The 19,463-nt window shown below is 39.5% G+C and overlaps 1 pseudogene; it reads right to left on the bottom strand.

The window, feature by feature from the left end:
- LOC135219891 (uncharacterized) overlaps nucleotides 1-19,463 on the bottom strand; it is an 87,044-nt pseudogene that overhangs the window by 7,593 nt on the left and 59,988 nt on the right.

The raw sequence follows: 19,463 nt of genomic DNA on the forward strand, positions 1-19,463 counted from the left end.
AAGTACATATTTACAAAACAGTGCACTTTTATCTTACTACAGTGATACATACTAAAAAAAATATCAAAAAATATTAAAATATTACTGACTGATGTCGTCAAAACTAAAACATCCATTGTTTTAGTTTTGGTCTGCAATATGATGAGTGACTGACAAACTGTCCAAAAACATATCCTTCTCATTCAATTACCTAACAAGATTTCAGTTATCATAAAGCTAGTTCCCAAAGTGGTAATCTATTAATATCCACATGATGAACACAGCAAGGATGAACCTAAAGCTAAAATTTAAAACACAGAAAAATATAACAGTGTTTATTTTTTGCAATTCAGAATGACTTCTCTGACAATATGCCTTATTCATATCCTTCAAACAGAACCATGAAAGGTGCTGGGGTAAAAAAAAAATATCAAGACAGAATGTTTCTCAGGATGAGCAAATAATTTCCCATACACTTGAGTTGTTTAAGTAAACCAAATAATGAAAAGAGTAACTAAAATAAAGCAAGGAACCCCCAAACCACATTTCCACCATTAGGTTACATCAAGGCAGATCTTATACAAAGAAACTGCCTAGTGGGTTGTTATGAATTCAACCTCCACCAGCAAAAATCAACCTCTCTTTATGCAATGACAGTATGCAAAGTGGACTTTGAGCAAAATGTCATTGAAATTATCAGATAATTGCGAACATTAGATTCTCAAAATATCAGTTTGGTAAACAAAAAGAAAAAGTCAAGCACACATGACTTAAAACCCATTTAAGGTCATGCTAGTGCCAGTTATATACAAAATGTAATTGAAATATCTAAACTGTACATCAGAAAAGCCTCAAAAGATCAAAACATAGTACATGACAGATTTCTCAAAACCTCAAGTACACAAAAGCAAGTCCTCAAAAACCCATTGTACACTTTCAAAGTGTATATGAGAGAAAATTCTGAAATTCCCAGTTGTGCAATAAGAATACCTATACAAATCTGTCCAGAAAAAAACTGTCAAACCTGAACCATCTTAAAACCTACCTAAGTTCATGAAAAACAAAAGCTACATATTAACTATACTGTAACTGAAAATCCACTAAATGCCACACAATTTTTTGGAGTAAACATAACTATGACAGGTGAACTGAAAGATCGAGGGATTTCCCTACATCCCCTGAACTACTTGGGGGGTAAGGGGTTGGAATACAATAAGAATTTCACAGAATTGCAACCATCAATTACTCAATTCAAGTGCATTACCAGAATGGTTTTTAATAACAAATAACATATAATGCGTCAGAAAACAGAAATGCCTCTAAACAGCCAAATGGAAATCTGACTCCTTTTGTATCATTGGTGAAGTATCGGAAGTTATTGTGAGTGAATTTGGTCTAAAGTGGACCACTCAGAAAGGCCTTAACCCAACCCCACACCAAGGTCTGGACGCATTCATTACTGTTTGACAGCTTTCCTTATGAATATGCTAGTCAAATATGTACTGGCAAGTGATACTGTTCATGTACAGTAAAATTAATCTTGCTCCTTTTGATCCTACCTTTCTTCTCCAATACATATAAGTATACAATAAGCAATTATATGATGAATATGAACTTGAGAAAATGAGTGGAAATCGACTACTGGTAAAGAGCAATGCCCCACAAACTGCAGTGGCGTCTGTAAAACAATGGTTTTACTTAAATGAATACTCTGAAATCTACAACTCAAGGAACTTGAATGCTCCATTATTAAAATAAAATGCGACAATTTAAAGGGCAGCACAAAACTTTTATGAAAGTATAAATTCGAACACACTGTAAAGCTCATAGAAATATACAGTGAAAAAAAACATGACTTAAATCAAACCCTCCTAACTTTAAGAAGGAAGTACACACTTATAAAAATTTTAAAAAAACCACATTGAAAAGACAAATATCTGATTTAAATCTTTCTGTAAGATTTTGCGTTTTTTTACGTATGATTTTTTTCCTACTTCTATGTGAATGCACATACGTCACTTCAAGCATTGTTCAGTTACCAGTGACTGCTTATATAAAGTGAAGAACTTGTCAAATAGATTTGGACGTACCGTGAAAGCTCTCAGAATATAAATACAATTGATGGTACAAGGCTTGTAAATACACAACAAATTATCAAAGCAGCTTGCGACTTCTTACTGTCATGTTATGCTTTGTTTAATTTTATATATCATGTGCTGTACATCACATACATAGATGACACTTATATTTTTCAGATGACAATGGACAATTGCATTAAAAAATATAAATGGATGTGTATTTCTTAATGCACTACAACAATCCTATTGTGCTTACCCTTTAAAAACTTGCATCTCATTTTCACTCGGAAAGACCTGACTGCAAAGTAACTACTAAAACTAATTCCATACATGAAAACATGAATCTCAGTAAATAAAAACGTCTGTACATCACACAATAATAACCAATTTACATTTAAATGATTAGGAAGTCACTGCTCCTAAACAACAACATACTCATGAGCTGTGGTGCTGTTAAAGCAGGGAAATCAATCCAACACCAACATGAATGAACTACAAATCTAAACTACAGGTAGAACATTAAGATCAGGGAGGAGTGGGATGTCATAAAATGCAGTATTACGTGTGCCACCTATGCAAACATGGATAATCCTATAAAAATAGTGATGGATACACAAACAAGTTGGATAAATTTAAGGGGGGAGGGAACTGGGAATATGCAGCCTTTACACTATACTGTATATTCTTAATCATCACTACACAACACTATTATGTAAAAATAGCTGCAGATTCTCAATTACTTGCAAAAATTCAGTAGAAATTATTACAGATTCATAATTGTTGTTAACTAGGGTAAAAATACAAAGAATTTCTCTTGGAAATATAAGGCCTGCTTTTGTTTTCTAGTCAAAATACAAAGGAATGCTAAGCTACATCCTTGTCTAGATTTTAAACTACATTGTAAACTATTTCACTTTGCTGAGTCATAAAATTCAAAGTTGCCAATAAAATTCCTTTTTATCAACACAATCTGTCTTGTAATAATCTACAGCAAAGCGTTGAGTTATGAAAATGGAGATTACTTAAAAAATGACTGAATGGTACATCACTACTGTTGACACCCAAAATATTATTCACAAGCAACACCAGAAACAGGTAGGAAGTGAAATGTCTTGTTCTCATGCAAGTGTGTTTGAGGAATTTCATTTCAACTTAAAACCTTATACAATTACAGACAACCAAAGGGTTATTCGCAGACATTTAAAATAGGTTTCACTTGCATTCATCCATCACAGATACTCGACTGTATACCTGCCTGGAATTTATTCTCTTAACAATATCAAAAACATTCTTTTATTGTCCTGTGACCTTTGCAATATGTACTTATCCATTCTTCCAAGATGCTCCTTAGAACCAAAAATTGATGTTTTTCAGGAACCAAGTTGTTATAACAAATAACTAGCTTTATCATACACACCAACAATCACATACATGACCCCTTCCTGATCATAAAACACCCCCAAACTCAACAGTCTATCATATAACGCATAAAAGACGAATGGTAATCTCTCAGTGCACTGCCTGAGTATCTATCATTCCCATTCCTTACTTTTCATGTATTCTGGAAATTAGGCTGATAGACCAGTAGGGCTGGGAGGAGGGAAATCACTATATAACTGATGGACTTGTATATAAAGTAGTTTTGTGTTATAATAAAAGGTGAATTACCCACTAAAAAATTATCTGTAGAAATGGTTAATCATGTGGAAAATAGAAATCCTACTGAGGAAACAAGATGAGAAATTCTGGATGTAAATACTGACACCTTGCCAATTTACAAAAAGTGAAGAAGGTAATTGATATATGTACTTAAGGGTTTGGGTCGTGCTAGTGTCATGAGACTCCCATTCTCTTCTCTTTTTTTTTTTAGCCCAAAAGACTGTTGAGCCTTGGGACATGGGAAGACCAGGCTGTGGGCATATATATGATTGATGAAGTTGTGATGAAAGAAACTGGGGTTATACACAATAACCTGTTTCACATACACCACTACTTATGCTACCTGTCATTATCGAATGATATTAGTGACACATGGAAATTCAGATGATGTGCTATTTTTTCCCTAAAGTCTGTTGCTGAAAGATATAAGTTCTGTGTAAAATTTCAATATGTATTCTACATAAGACTGTGAATTACAAGTTTTAGAAGGCAAAATGTTTGTATAGGATAACAACCTGACAATATGTAAAATGATATTGTTAAGATACAATAAAGTTTTGTACATACTTACCTGGCAGATATATACTTAGCTATAGACTCGGTCGTCCCGGCAGAATTTCAAAACAAAACTCGCGGCACACGCGACAGGTAGGTCAGGTGATCCACCATTCCGCCGCTGGGTGGCGGGGTCTGGAACCATTCCCGTTTTCTAAGCCATAATTTTCTCTTCCACCTGTCTCCTGAGGGGAGGATGGGTGGGCCATTAATCGTATATATCTGCCAGGTAAGTATGTACAAAACTTTATTGTATCTTAACAATATCATTTTTTGTACATGAAAACTTACCCAGCAGATATATACTTAGCTGATTGGCACCCTTGGTGGCGGGTAAGAGACAGCTAAAAACAAAACAATAATACTTAAACTAAATACATTAAAAAAAACAAGGGAAAAAACAACATATGTTCTTGGATAAAATAATCCATGGTTCCTACCTGATAGGGCTGAAGACATCATGACTACTGTCGATGAGTCTGCCTGCCTCAAGAGTTTCAGCGAGGAATGGACCTATGGCTGAATAACTCTTTGGATCGTGTCAATGGGGCTAGCCCGCTTACGCGACAGAGCCTATTCTGGATCGTACCAATGGGGGCTGACCCACTTACATGGTAGAGCCTTGACCTTTTGTCATATCAATGGAGACTCGCCCTCTTTCATGACAGAGTTAAGGTTACTATAAGTAATCACAAGGAGCACTGAAGCCAATCCCGATCACCTGACCATGTTAGTACTGTTATAATCTATGAATTGCAAGAGGGTTCCCTATTCCCTCTGACAATTAACCAATAAAAACAACCACCAATAAAAGATAATTTAAACACTAAAGTAAATTACGAAGGATTAGCCTCAGCCCCTTCTCCCAGCACTGAATTCGCCGAAACATACGCTCCCAGAGCAAAGCACTTTTCGTACGAAATTTTTACGTCTGTTATAAGGTAATTCGAGGCAAACACAGAATTACATCTCCAAAACGTAGACTCTATAAGTGCCTGCAGAGACCATGTTTTGTGAAATGCCATTGACGTAGCTATGGCTCTCACTTCATGCGCGCTCTTACTCTGAGAACCTTGAGGTGCTCTTCATCGCACTTAAGGTGAGCTTCCTTTATTACATCCTTTATGAAGAATGTAAGGGCATTCTTAGAAATCGATCTTTTCGGATCTCTTACAGAGCACCAAAGACTTTCTTCTGTACCTCCTAGCAACTTTTTCTTCTTCAGGTAGAACTTGAGTGCCCTGACTGACACAAAGTCCTCTCTAGTTCTCTTCCTGTTAATGAAGAGAGTCCTCTTATCTCAAAGCTTCTTGGCCAAGGCTTTGAGGGATTTTCATTCTTTGCTAGAAAAAGTGGTTTAAAAGGAGCAAATCGCTGATCCTTCTTAAAACCCACTTTACCTTCCAAAGCTTGCAACTCGCTAATTCTCTTAGCTGTCGCTAACGCAAAGAGGAATAAGGACTTTCTAGTTAAGTCTCTAAAAGAAGCTGTGTGAGACGGTACGAATTTTTCCGACATTAGGAACTTGAGGACCACATCCAAGTTCCAGCTAGGTTTCTTGATTATATGGTCTTTTGTGGTTTCGAAAGACCTTATAAGGTCATGGAGATCTTTATTATTGGTCAGATCTAGTCCTCTATGTCGAAAGACTGAGGCCAGCATACTTCTGTAACCTTTCACTGTTGATACTGCCAGGTTACAGTCTTTTCTCAAATATAGAAGAAAATCTGCGATTTCAGTTACAGAGGTACTGGAAGAGGATATTTTCTTCCTCTTACACATCTTCTAAACAACTCCCCACTTTGACTGATATACCCTAGAGGTGGAGACTCTTCTGGCTCTTGCAATAGCCTTCGCCACTTCTCGTGAAAAGCCCCTTGCTCTGACAAGTCCTTCGATAGTCTGAAGGCGGTCAGACTTAAGAGCGGGGAGGTTTTTTGTGAAACCTGTCGAAGTGGGGTTGTTTGAGAAGATCATTCCTTAGTGGAAGCGATCTTGGAATCTACTAACCACTCCAGCACCTCTGTGAACCAATCGAGAGCTGGCCAGAAGGGAGCGATGAGGGTCATTCTTGTTCCTTACCGAGCAAGCGAACTTCCTCAATACTTCCCCTACTATCTTGAAAGGAGGAAGGCGTATGTGTCCAAGCCTGTCCAATCTAGCAGAAAGCTGTCTACTGCTACTGCTTGTGGATCCGAGATCGGGGAGCAATAGTTCTCTAATCTGTGATTCCTGTTGGTCGCGAACAGGTCTATATTGGGCCTTCCCCACAGATGCCATAGTTGCTGGCAAATCTGAGGATTGAGAGTCCATTCCGTGGGTAGGACTTGGTCTTTTCTGCTCAACAGATCTGCCCGGACATTTCTCTCTCCCTGCACAAACCTTGTGAGAAGAGAGACTTCCCCTTTCCTGAGCCCAAATCAGCAGATCCTTTGCTGATTCGTACAGGGAAAAGGAATGCGTCCCCCCTTGTTTCTTTATATATGCGAGGGCTGTTGTGTTGTCCGAGTGGATTTGAATCCCCAGACCTGAGACCTGCTCCTCGAAATGAACTAAAGCTAGATGAATGGCTGTTAGTTCTTTCTTGTTTATGTGCCAGGACACTTGTTCTCCTTCCCAAGTGCCTGACACTTCTTTCCGAACCTAGGGTCGCTCCCCACCCTGAATCCTGAGGGCGTCTGCAAATAACGCTAGGCGAGGGTTCTGTAAGTGAAGGGAGATTCCCTTGCTTAGTTTCTGTGGATCTAACCACCAGCAGATATTCTCCTTGATCCCTTTCGAGATTGGAAAGGTTTCTCCCAGATTGTTGGACTTCCAATCCCATCTCTCCTTCAGATAAAATTGAAGGGGTCGTAGGTGTAGTCTTCCTAAGGAAACGAACTGTTCCATCGAGGAGAGGGTCCCAGTAAGCTCATCCATTCCCTCGCGGAACAATGTTCTTTCCTTAAGAAGACTGCCACCTTTTCTAAGCAGCGTTCCTCTCCTTTCCTGCGAAGGATACGCTAGAAAATCCCGAGAATCCATCTGAATCCCCAGATAGACAATACTTTGCTGGGGAGTCAGCATGGATTTCTCGCGATTGACTAAAAGTCCTAGGGACTTTGTCAAATTTAGAGTAAATAAAAGGTCCTCCAGACATTTTTTCTCCGATTGGGCTCTTATTAGCCAATCGTCCAGATATAAAGAGATCCTGATCCCTTCCAGATGTAGCCAATAAGCTACATTCTTCATGATGTCCGTGAAGACTGAGGGGCAGTCGAAAGTCCGAAACACATCGCTCGGAAACTGGAATACTTTCCCTTGGAACATGAATCTTAGATATTTCCTTGCTGCCGGATGAATTGGCACATGGAAATACGCATCCTGAAGGTCCAGGGACACCATCCAGTCCCCTGGACGAAGAGCAGACAGAACAGAGGAAGACGTCTCCATCGAAAATTTCTTCTTCAAAACAAAGAAATTCAGGGCACTGACGTCTAGAACCGGTCTCCATCCCCCCGATGCTTTCGGTACCAGGAACAGCCGATTGTAAAATCCTGGAGACTGGAGATCTTGAACCAGTTCTACCGCTTCCTTGGAAATCATCTGTTCCACTGCCTGCAAAATAGCAAGCTTTCGGACCGGATCCGAGTATCTTGCAGTCAACTCCCTTGGAGTTGTCGTCAAGGGAGGATTTTCCCTGAAGGGGATCAAGTATCCTTTTTTTCAGGATCGAGAGGGACCAAGAGTCCGCTCCCTTCTGCGCCCAGACTTTTGCAAAGTGGAGTAGTCTGGCGCCTACTTTTGTCTGGAGGACTCCCTGCTCATCTAGACTTCCCGAAGGACCTTCTAGATGGTCTACTCCTTCTATCTGGTCTGCGACCTCTAAGAGAGGTCCTAGAAGAGGAGGCACCTCGAAAGGGCTGTACAAAAGAGGGTCTCTCTTTTTTCTCGATAGGCACGGCCGGCCTAAACTTCTTGGCTGAGTGAGTGAGGAGATCCTGAGTTGCCTTCTCTGTAAGAGATTTAGCAACCTCTTTAACAGTCTCCTGTGGAAACAGATGAGGGGACAAAGGTGCAAAAAGAAGAGATGTTCTTTGTAAGGGTGATACGGCTCTTGCTAGAAAAGAGCTAAAGACCGATCTCTTCTTTAAGACTCCCGTTCCGTTCCGAAAAGTGAGGCAACTTCTACGGAACCATCCATAACCGCTCTGTCCAAGCAAGCCAGGATGCTTGAAAGTTCCTCCATGGAGACAAAGTCAGTGTCCTGAGCTCTCTTAGCTAACGCTCCAAAACCCAGTCCATGAAGTTGAAAACTTCCAGGGTCTTAAAGAGGCCCTTTAGAAGGTGGTCAAGCTCACACATGCCCCATGTTGCTTTAGCAGAAAGCAAAGACTTCCTCCTGGAAGAGTCCACTAAAGATGCGAAATCCGCGTCTGCGGATGAAGGGAGGCCTAACCCCATTGGTTCCTTGGTCTCGTACCACCTTCCTGGTTTACCTGTTAACTTGGAAGGAGGGCAGGAAAAAACTGTTTTGCCCGCTTCCCTTCTAGAAGTCAACCACTCTGAAAAGGTCTTTAAGGCCTTTTTGTTTTTCATACAAAGAGCAGGACGCATCTTGATGAAGGAAGACGACTTGTGAGCTTTTGTGCTCGACATTAAGGATCCTGGTGAAGGAGGATCAGCAGGATGAAGGGAGTCTCCGAACTCCTTGAGAAGCAAAAGAGAGAGCCTCTTGTAGTCAGAAATCAACTGGCTACATCTACGGGCTCCTCCTATTCCGATACTTGTTCCAACGGATCCACTGAAGGAGACCGTTTGGGAGTGATCGGGCTCTTCCCGGGAGAAGAACTCCTTTCCCGAGAGAGACGCTGAACGCTCGAACTTCTATACGAAGAATGAGGCTCCTGTCGGTCCGAAACACTCTTGCGCCTACTAGACTCTTGTTGTCTAGGCCCTTGCGGTTCGCCAGACTCGCGGCGCTTGATAGGCTCCTGACGCCCTGATTCAGGGCGCTTGAATGGATCCCTGCGCCCTGACTCCTGATGCCTAACAGGCTCCTGGCGCCCTAACTCTTGACGCCTAACGTACTCCTGGCGTCCTGACTCCTGGCGCCCTGACTCCTGGCGCCCTGACTCCTGGCGTCCTGACTCCTGGCGTCCTGACTCCTGGCGTCCTGACTCATGGCGTCCTGATTCCTGCCTTCTAGCAGACTCCTGACGTCCTGAATCCTGTGGTTTGAGAGGCTCTTGACGCCCTTTCTTGCGTCTCGCTGCCTCTTTGCGCCTGCCTGGCTCCTGGTCCTGTAGTCCCAAAGGATCCATCCTATACTTAAATCGGTTTAGTTTCTCTTCAGGTTCCTTGAACCTAAACCGATCGAGACTTCTGCTCGATTCACGGCGTCTCGCAGGAGAGAGGCTACGTTCTTCCTGTCTACCAGGATTCAAAGCCTTACCCACCAGAGGGCGCTTTGGAGAAGAAAGCCTGTAGGGCGCAAAGGACTCTCCTCTCCGGAGAACAACTCCTGTCGGACGAGTCTCTCGACGAAGGCGATAAACGCCCTGGAGATTGTGAGGGTTCTCTCCTATACGAAGAGGGGCGCTTAGCGGAACTCTTAACAGGGAGCGAAACATCTTTCCTCCTTGTCGAATCCTTAGCGAAGGAGCCTACTAAAGAGGCTAACTGCTCTTGCAGATTTATCAGAAACTTCTTCGTAGGATCCTGAAGAGAGGGCTCCTCTTGTCTCGTCTTCTTAGGCACCGAGGGCCAATTCTTGGAAAACTCTCTGGGCTGGAATCAGCCGCGTCTCCTTTTGGCGCCTTCCAGCTCTCTTCAAGGGCGCGATAGAGAGGCGAACTCCATCCCTCGTTTAGGAGAGGAAGAGTCTGAGGCCGAAAAACACTCCCTTAGGAACGCCTTTTCTGCAGCAATCCGAGGCAGCCTGGGACTTTACAACAGGATCTGCCGAAGGGACGCCTGACCGTTGGGGATGTTCTGCATCCTCCCTGCGCTTCGACTTACCTCCTCCCCTGGTCCTGGGAGTTTGGAAGAGGTCTAGGCCTAGAGCAATGAGGAACCGGTCAGAGCGCCCCCTCCACTGCACTGGTACACTGCCACAATTCTATCACCACTCTTACCTTCATTTAGAGCTCGTAACTGAGCTTGAAGTTTCTTGATGGAAGCTTTTACATTTTCCCTCTCTGAAGAAGAATCTTTGGATTCAGCACAGGGAAAGAACAGCTGAGGCTAAGGGAAAATCGTTAGTAGGAGAGTTAACAACTTCTTGTTCTAGAGAACAAGATCTACTAGATGACCTAGCTGAAGCCTTCCTTACTCTATCTCTCTCAAGCTTCCTAACATATGAAGATAACTCCTTCCATTCAAGCTCTGTTAGGTTTTCGCACTCAATACAGGTGTTATTAAAGAACATTCATCTCTCTGCATTTAGCGCAAACACTATGAGGATCTACCGCCGATTTCGGCAGCCTAACCTTGCAACCTTCCCTACTACAAACTCTAAACATAGGTGAAGCCTTAGCGTCAGACATCGTGAAAGAGTAGCCAAAACCAAAGTCGAAAAACAGTCCACAATAAGCGTACGCCAAGCCCAGAGAAAAAACAGAATACGTCAACCAAAAACCAATCCAAATTCTCGGCAAACGAGTTGAAATCCAAGATGGAGGGAACGAACAATAGGTGTTGTCCGTTCAACCGACAGAGAAATTATGGCTTAGAAAACGGGAATGGTTCCAGACCCCGCCACCCAGCGGCAGGAATGGTGGATCACCTGACCTACCTGTCGCGTGTGCCACGAGTTTTGAAATTCTGTCGGGACGACCGAGTCTATAGCTAAGTATATATCTGCTGGGTAAGTTTTCATGTACAAAAATGATGTTATTAATTTCCTTATTATAAAAATACCATGCCTGGCATTACAGGCTAAAAACAGCTCACACATCAGCTGTGAGTAAACTACACGACATGAAGACATACTGAGAAAAATATTTGCTGTACACCAACCACACTACCAAAGAAAATATTGTAACTACTTGTATAAGAGGGAAAGAAGAGTCAATCCTTGGAGATCAAATATCAATAATGGATAGTGGAAACAATACACATGCCACGAGCACTTTTCACAATTCGTCACTTAAAATGAGACTGTAAGATGAACAGGAAATCAAAATGGACACAAAACAAACTCCGGTGAAAGAAAAGAAATTATCTAAGGACGTAGAGCAAACATATCATTACCATATGTAAAATATATATTATATTTTGTACTCATTACAAATACACAACTATTTACTTCTCAACTGCATTTTCATCAGCTTAGATTGCCCAAGTCCTTGAATTGCTAATTAGAAATAAGCAGGGTGCTTGTCGTATGGCAATGAAGACCTCCCTTGTTAAGGTCCCAAGGCTTGGCCTTTGGCCTAAATTCAATATTCAATTCAATTCAATCAAGCAATCCAAGTCTCTATTAATACAATGAAACTGAGAGAAAAGATTTCTATATTAATGCAAAATGTAAAGGGAAGGAAAGACTTCATCTGAACTGGATGTTACTTTATATGTTAGTGATATAGTGATAAAATTCATCAAATGATGCAAAAATGTAACGCATACATAATGATATGAGACATGTTACCACAATGGTCACTCCTGCAAAGCAAAGACTCTTGGCATGAGAAAGTTAAGCTTCATAAAGTCATTTATATAAATAATTATTAAACACCAAAAAAAATAGAATGTAAAACCTGATACAATAATTACATATTATGGGCCACTTCTGCATAAGAATTGCATGCAGTACATACTAGCAAATATTTATGGTTAGGAATGACGTACAGTACTCCTTGATACTAAGTGGGGGAACTTCATATAAAAGTGATGGGGCACAATTTTGCTTTTTCTGCTTCATTCAAATTTTGGTCTCTAATCTTAAACTGACAAATAAAGCATTTGTAAAGAAATAGTTTTGCTCTTTACACAAACACAACTATATATGTACTATGTTTAAATTGCCAAATACAGTATTATACATTTTGTAACCACTATGGTACTCTAGTACTTTACCTTGCAATGACTAAGAGCACTGTATTTGATTTGTCTTATGCATAGCTGTAAACCCAAAGTTACATATAAATCAAAACTTAAATTACCAAAATTTTACATCAAGAAGTGTAATAGATGATGTTACAAAAAAAAAAAATGAGTAACTTGACCAATTTTGTTCAAAAAATGCTGTTATCTACACATCGTAGCTAGTTATTACCATGACAAAATAAAAACACACAGTACAGTACTGTCCTACGCACAAAGTAACCTGGTGTTAGTTGGAAATTAGTGAAATCTGTACATCAAAGGTTGTTAAAATCATCAGCCTGCAAGGTATTGATGCAGCTGCCATATACAATATGAAAACTTTGAAGTGTTTTTGCTACAGTCATCCCTTGTTGCTGTAGAGTTACCAGTGAAAATAATTAAAATACTCAAAGCACCTATTTAGCAATATTGAAAAAAGAAGCTACCCCCTTTTTGTTCATAAGGTTGAGGTTCCTTGACTCACCATGTCATTTTTGCTAGTGATGCCACCGTTATCCTAACCTAGGTTATGTTCAGTTCATACCTCTGCATCTAACAATGTTCATGAATAACCCCATTCTGTTTACCAGCTTTGTCAAATTTGTGGAATTTTTCTTTAAATATATTTTTCAAAATAAACTTCCACACCCTAATCCAGGACCTGAATCTCTTTTTTAGTATTGAAACTACAGGTGCATGCTTGCCTATGCCTCTATTTAAACACAAATCACACATTACAACAGTTAGTAAAATCCTGCATCATATGGTGACTAAGATATCGAATGACATGATGTGAGAAGGGGAAGGGCTTTCTGAGTGGAGTACTTATCACAAAGTTATTCAACCAGACAGGTTGTTTTCTCTAAATGGAGAATGCTAATACAAGAATGAGTCAATATTCATTTTCTTACACTCAACTTCACATTAAACACTGCTCCTACCAGCCACAGGTTGATAACATAAGAGGTATCGTCAAAACATTTTAATTTTGTTTCTTTGTAAATACAAATCATCAAATTAGCCAATGATGAATAAAAACACTCAACATGTATAAAGGAATGACAGTAGCAGTGTCACTTTCATATTATATTTACAAGAATAAAATACACCAACTGCAGCAGGCCACAAACAATCAGATAAGTTTAAAAACATGCTCTTCCAGCTCTGGCTTTTTCTGCATCATAAGAAGAAGAAATTCTGCACATGGGGCTGAGACTTTATCAAACTTATGAGATATTATGAATGTTTTTTCACTCAATGACAGAACAGTATTCGTATGAAACTATCATACATTCATTCACATTCAAGTGAGAAGATTGCCAATATACTACATTACAAATACTATAATGTTATGTACTAAATGTACTATACAATTATAGTAGAGTATAGAATTATAGTATTGGTTATCTATAACTATTCATGCACACCCACTTCCTATAGACACATCACACAATTCATACCCGGGCATGATGCCTGGAACTGGCAGAGGAAAAAAGCGTCCTAGTTTTGTGCAATGTTGTCTGAATCAAGTTCTGTGAGCATTAGAAAAAACACTGAATATAATCATTTCCAAGAACATACCAGGGGAATAGAACGTACACATATATGACTGCAAATATTCTTCATTCCAGTATTTCTGGTGGAATGGGATGTTAATGGTATCAATAAAAAAATACGAAACAGAACACAAGAAAAGAAAAATATGAAACAGAGTACAAGAAAAGAAACATCAAAATAACAACAGTATCTGTAAGATCAATGAATAAAGATTACTGATAAGATAAAACTTGTAAATTTGTAACAAGGTTAAGACAAATTACACTATAAGATTGGCATGGAAAGATAAAAATGGGACTTGTCATACTCCTGACACACTGGACTACAGCTACAACATTATCTGTGTCCCCTGAAATAGTAGACTGTGCCAGATATGCATTGGATGTCTTGTCATTATTTCACTGATAACAGGTTCTTGAAAGACCTACCTAGTCCTAGAACACAGTAACACCACTGAAAATGCCACATTCTGAGAGATGATCTTGGTAAAACAAATATGTGAAGCTTCATGGCAAGGGTTCAGCCGACAGAAGTCCTATTATTTAACTTTTGCTTTACAATTAACTGAAACTTTAAATATGTCCACAATAATCTTGGTGTGACATTGCCCTATATGTGCACATCAACCAGCCTATGGCTCGGTATCTGGATAAGAGCTGTGCCATCAAATTATTCACTTTTCATTGCTTGGAATCCACATAAAAATGAAAAGGTTCAGGGAGACATAGCAAGGCAGAACATATTTTGTCTTGAGGGGCAGGGTAGAATACAAACAGTAACCCCGTTAAGAGTTCAATAAAATATCTGATTAAATTGCACAAAGTTAGGAATAAAATGCTGAAGTCTTAATTCAAAATGAAATAGTTTTTCTAGGAATGAAATGGCAAAGCTTACAACTTGTTACAATATTTCCTTATAGTACAGTATTCTGATTTTTTGTTGTATTACTATTAAATTTGTGATTGTTGCTGTAATCACTACAATATCCATTTTGTTATGACACTACTAGTATATTACTACTAGTAGTACTAATTTTCCTTGGAATTCAGGTTAGTTTATAAAACCTTCCACACCATCATCATAAATACCTTGCAATTGACAGTATGAAGGTTTTAGATTTCTATTGCTGGTTAAAAAGTAATTTTGGAGATCAGACATCATGAAACTGTTACCTGCCACATATACTATAAGCAATTATTCTTTGACTTTATGGTATATTTTAAAATGCTTAGCTGTGAGTATGTAGTCTTTCAAGGAGGTGATAAGTCTACTCAAGACACCTTTAAATGAAATATTACTAAGACATCCAATAAACCAAGTTCACCACTTTTCAAGGATACTAACTGATGTGCTTACACTAAAATACACTATAATACATGTTAGAAATTAAGAGGGAATTTCAGCTTTCCAAAGAAGTTATTCAGATTCATTATGATAGGTTCCTGAGTGATTTAGGTTAGGTTTGAAATTAAGGTAGATCTGTTTTATAAGGGTAAGATGTAAACAACTGAACAATGCTTTAAACTGTAGTAATTATTACACTTTATAATACATGTTAGAAATTAAGAAGGAATTTCAGCTTTCCAAAGAAGTTATTCAGATTCATTATGATAGGTTCCCGAGTGATTTAGGTTAGGTTTGAAATTAAGGTAGATCTGTTTTATAAGGTTGTAATATGTAAACAACTGAACAATGCTTTAAACTGTAGTAATTATTACACTTTATACAGTGATACTTCACAATAACAGTCCCACTTTACTGGATTTTACTTATAAAGGACAGTGCCTTCTATCAAATGATGGTACCATAACACCGTTCCATACTGACACCTACCAAAGACAGCCATGAAGATGCTCTGATTAGTGGTAATTGGTAGTGGATGCTACATACGAGCTTGCATAAGCGCATGACATGCGCATTAATCATACTACCTCCCAAAGTCTCTTGAGCATCCTCTATGACGCTGTGCATCTACATGACTAAAGCTGTGATAATGATAGTTGTACAGAACATGGAGCCAGCTGCACAGTGCAGCCTTTGGTTTACTGTGCATGTCGTTTCTATCATGACACGATCTGAATTTACTTGGATAAACAATTTAACTAAATCCTTGAAATGGTTGTTTGTGGAGTTTTGTGCCAACAAATTGCACAAGACATTTTCCTTTATTAAATACCCCAAGTTTCAAATCGTATTGTAAGTACTAAACAGTACTTCTAATGATAGAACAGACCTGTATTTACTGATAGAGCAAAAATCAGATGACAAACTATGTATTCCAAAAATATTTTATTTTGTGTATTTCAACAGCCTAACAAACTTTGCCAAATTCCTGCATTACCCATTACTTACAGAGGAATAAAAAATCATTCTAAAAAATAGTCTAACCAAAGTACTTTTGATTCAAACTAAGTATACCGAGACTCGCTTACACACTCACATTGGGAGATTTAGAGATGTCATTCATGACAATGGTACAGTCAACTCTCTCCATGTATTTAACCTGATACCATTTGATACATTTGATACTTACTTTGGCCTAAACATAACATAAAATACTTCTTATGCCATATATTTTCAGATTTTGAGGATTACCATAAGCATATACTGCAGAATCTTAACAAAATCAAATATCAGTGACTACAAAAAACTACGTATGCAATACCACTGTTTACCAAAGACAAGGTTCCATCTACAAAGAGTTTGTGTCCCAGAAAATGATACAATTTAGCCAAAAGAAATGAAAACTAATTTCCTCATTATCTAACAAGCTGAAAAACTCCACCTCAGTAATGTAACACACCTACTCATAAAAACCTTTGCTAAGGTTTTCAATTCCAAGAGTGTAATAATCTGTGTCCCAGTGGATAAAACAAAACTGGACTCCAGGGGTTACTCAGGAAAGGAAGGGTATAGTAAAAATAAATAACTGAAGACCAAGGGTAAGGAACAATTTTATTACCATTCAACCACAAAAGATATACACAAGTCTAATGACATTTGAAATTAACTTACAGAGAGGGATGGAAGAAAACATGGAGTCAATAAGATGCTTTTTACAGAAATAGTACCATGTGTTTGGAAGAATGTGGTAGAGCTGGCGGGAGAAACTAGTTTCTATGCTGGGGTATGCATCTATTCCAAATACTTTGTGCAAAGTAGATAGTAAAAAAAAAAAAAAAAAAAAAAAAAAATTCAAACTTAAACCCTTTCATATTTTAGTAGGGTCCCAAAATTGTATGTGGCAAATCACATCCATCATATCTTTCTTGTTCATCGTACATACTACATTTATTTTTCTTGGTTGAAAGCTCATTATGTTTTCATTATTTATCTTATTGTAGTAAAAATGGAAAAAAAAATCAAAATGACATTAAACTTAGCTAAATATCTTGTATTCATATCATCATTTGATGTCTTCAAAATTTCAGTGGTTGGGAATGGATGATGTCATTAGAATCACAAAACAAAAGGCTTAATAATGGCTAGTTAAAAAATTCAATTCCTCCTGCCCTATACTTTTTAGAAAATTTGTCGCTTCAAATGCATCCATAAGTTCAACCCAACAAAAATGAGAAAGAATTTCCATAAACTTTTAAACAGTTCCTTTTACAACTCTCTTTTAGTTACTTAATAGTCTCTGTTTGAGTTCTACAAGTACAGGCAGTCCCCGGGTTATCGGTGATCTCGGTTGATGGTGGTCCAGTTTTATGGGGCTTGTCTAGTACCATAAAATATGACAAATGTTCTGAGAAAATTTGTATTTTTTATAGATAGCTACAAACCTGAGGTCTTAACAATAGGATAATTTCTATCGCCTGGCTGGATCCGGTTAAAAAAAACAGATGAAAGCAAGGAATCTTGTGATATCTTGCATGCATGTGTATATCTGGTGAAGGCTTCACCTACGATCACGCCTCAGTCTTTCCCAACTCAGGATGTCTTAACAAATAGAGGGGTGGCTAGAGGCGTGCAGTATAATGTTAAGACCTCAGGTTGTAGCTATGAAAAATACAAATTGTCTTAGGAAATTTGTCATTTGTTCATATGCGAACAAACCTTCGGTCTTAATAATAGGATAGACTCATACCTGGAGGGAGGTACAAGACCTCTGGAAGATGGGGGGCCATACCCACCAGTCCAGCTTCCAGAAGAAATGACTTCTGGAGAGGGACTGAAGCCCGTTGAGAAGCTAGATAAATTGATATCTAACCACACAGACCCTGAGTGATGTACAATGATATATGGGAGAATCATTGCATAGGGAACCAAAGAGAAACTTTGACTGTCTAATAGCAAACCAACACACCATGGTTTGCACTACTCTCAACTCCTCCTTGCCTAGGAGTGGAGCATATGCTAACGAATAGAGGGTTTGACATTTGCATAATAAGTGACCACACTATCAGTATGACTACCCTACTTATTGTATCACACCAGTCCAGCGAATGATGTGACTATTCATTAACCTGCCCGAAGGAAGAAGGAAAGGTACAAGAGAAAGGAGGAGACCAGCCAACTCCCTCATTCTCTCGCCCACACAATCATCTTAGGAATGATACAAAAGTGCCCTGTTAGGGGCAACTATGAGTAAACACAACCTGCTGGGCAGCCACCACAGGCCACCCATGGGAAAACGCGTCCGCATATCTGTGGGCAACATCTTTAAGATAGGAGGAGGCGAACATGGACTGGCGTAACCAAGTACCAGAGCTCAGCCCTCCATGCACAGCCAAGTTCTTATTGAAAGCAAGAGAGGTACCAGTACCCCTAACGTCATGCGCTCTAGCCTGCACAGACGGGTTTGGTGGAAATCAAGAGACAAGTATGCCTGTCTTGATGGCTTCCATTATCCAAAAAGAGATAGTATTCCTAGACACCTCTTTCTTGTATGCCTGTGTTAACAAAAGTCTCCAGCAGCCTGGTCCAAGGTGCCGAGTCCTTTTAAGATAGCAACGCAGGGCCCAGACAGGCACAACAAACGCTCTTGAGCATCGCCACCCACAAGTCATTCAGTGATGGAATGGAAAATGAAGTGAGCTTGTAATCACTCACAGAGGGATTTTGGGTCTTGGCCAAGGAATCTGGGACAAATTCGAAGGACAACGACCCCAACCCCTGGCGTACTTCATGCCATAGCTCAGTCGTGGAGCTCTCCTACCCTCTCGGAAGATGTCAAGGCCAGAAGGAAAACTGCCTTGAGCGTCAAGTTTCTGTCAGCTGAGCGACAAAAGGGCTCATATGGACCCTTAGTGAAGCACTTAAGAACCGAGGAAACATCCCACGTCTGAGGCTTGACCTCTCTAGGAGAACATGACTGCTCAAACCCCTGAAGAGATGTCGATACCTTTAAGGCGTAACATCAAACTCTGGGCCACCCTGTAGCCTCTAACGGCAGAAGCGGGCAAACGTTTTCTCGTCTCTGAGGAAGGTTAAGAGTCTGCTATTCGTTGAATAGAGGTTGTGAGTGGAGAAAAACCCTGTTACGACACCAATCACAGTAGATCGCTTATTGCCTCGGAAACCTTGGAGGTCAACTCTCCGAGACTATTGGACATATGCCCTGCC

Source organism: Macrobrachium nipponense, chromosome 1 (assembly GCF_015104395.2).
Source record: "Macrobrachium nipponense isolate FS-2020 chromosome 1, ASM1510439v2, whole genome shotgun sequence".
Lineage (NCBI taxonomy): Eukaryota > Metazoa > Arthropoda > Malacostraca > Decapoda > Palaemonidae > Macrobrachium > Macrobrachium nipponense.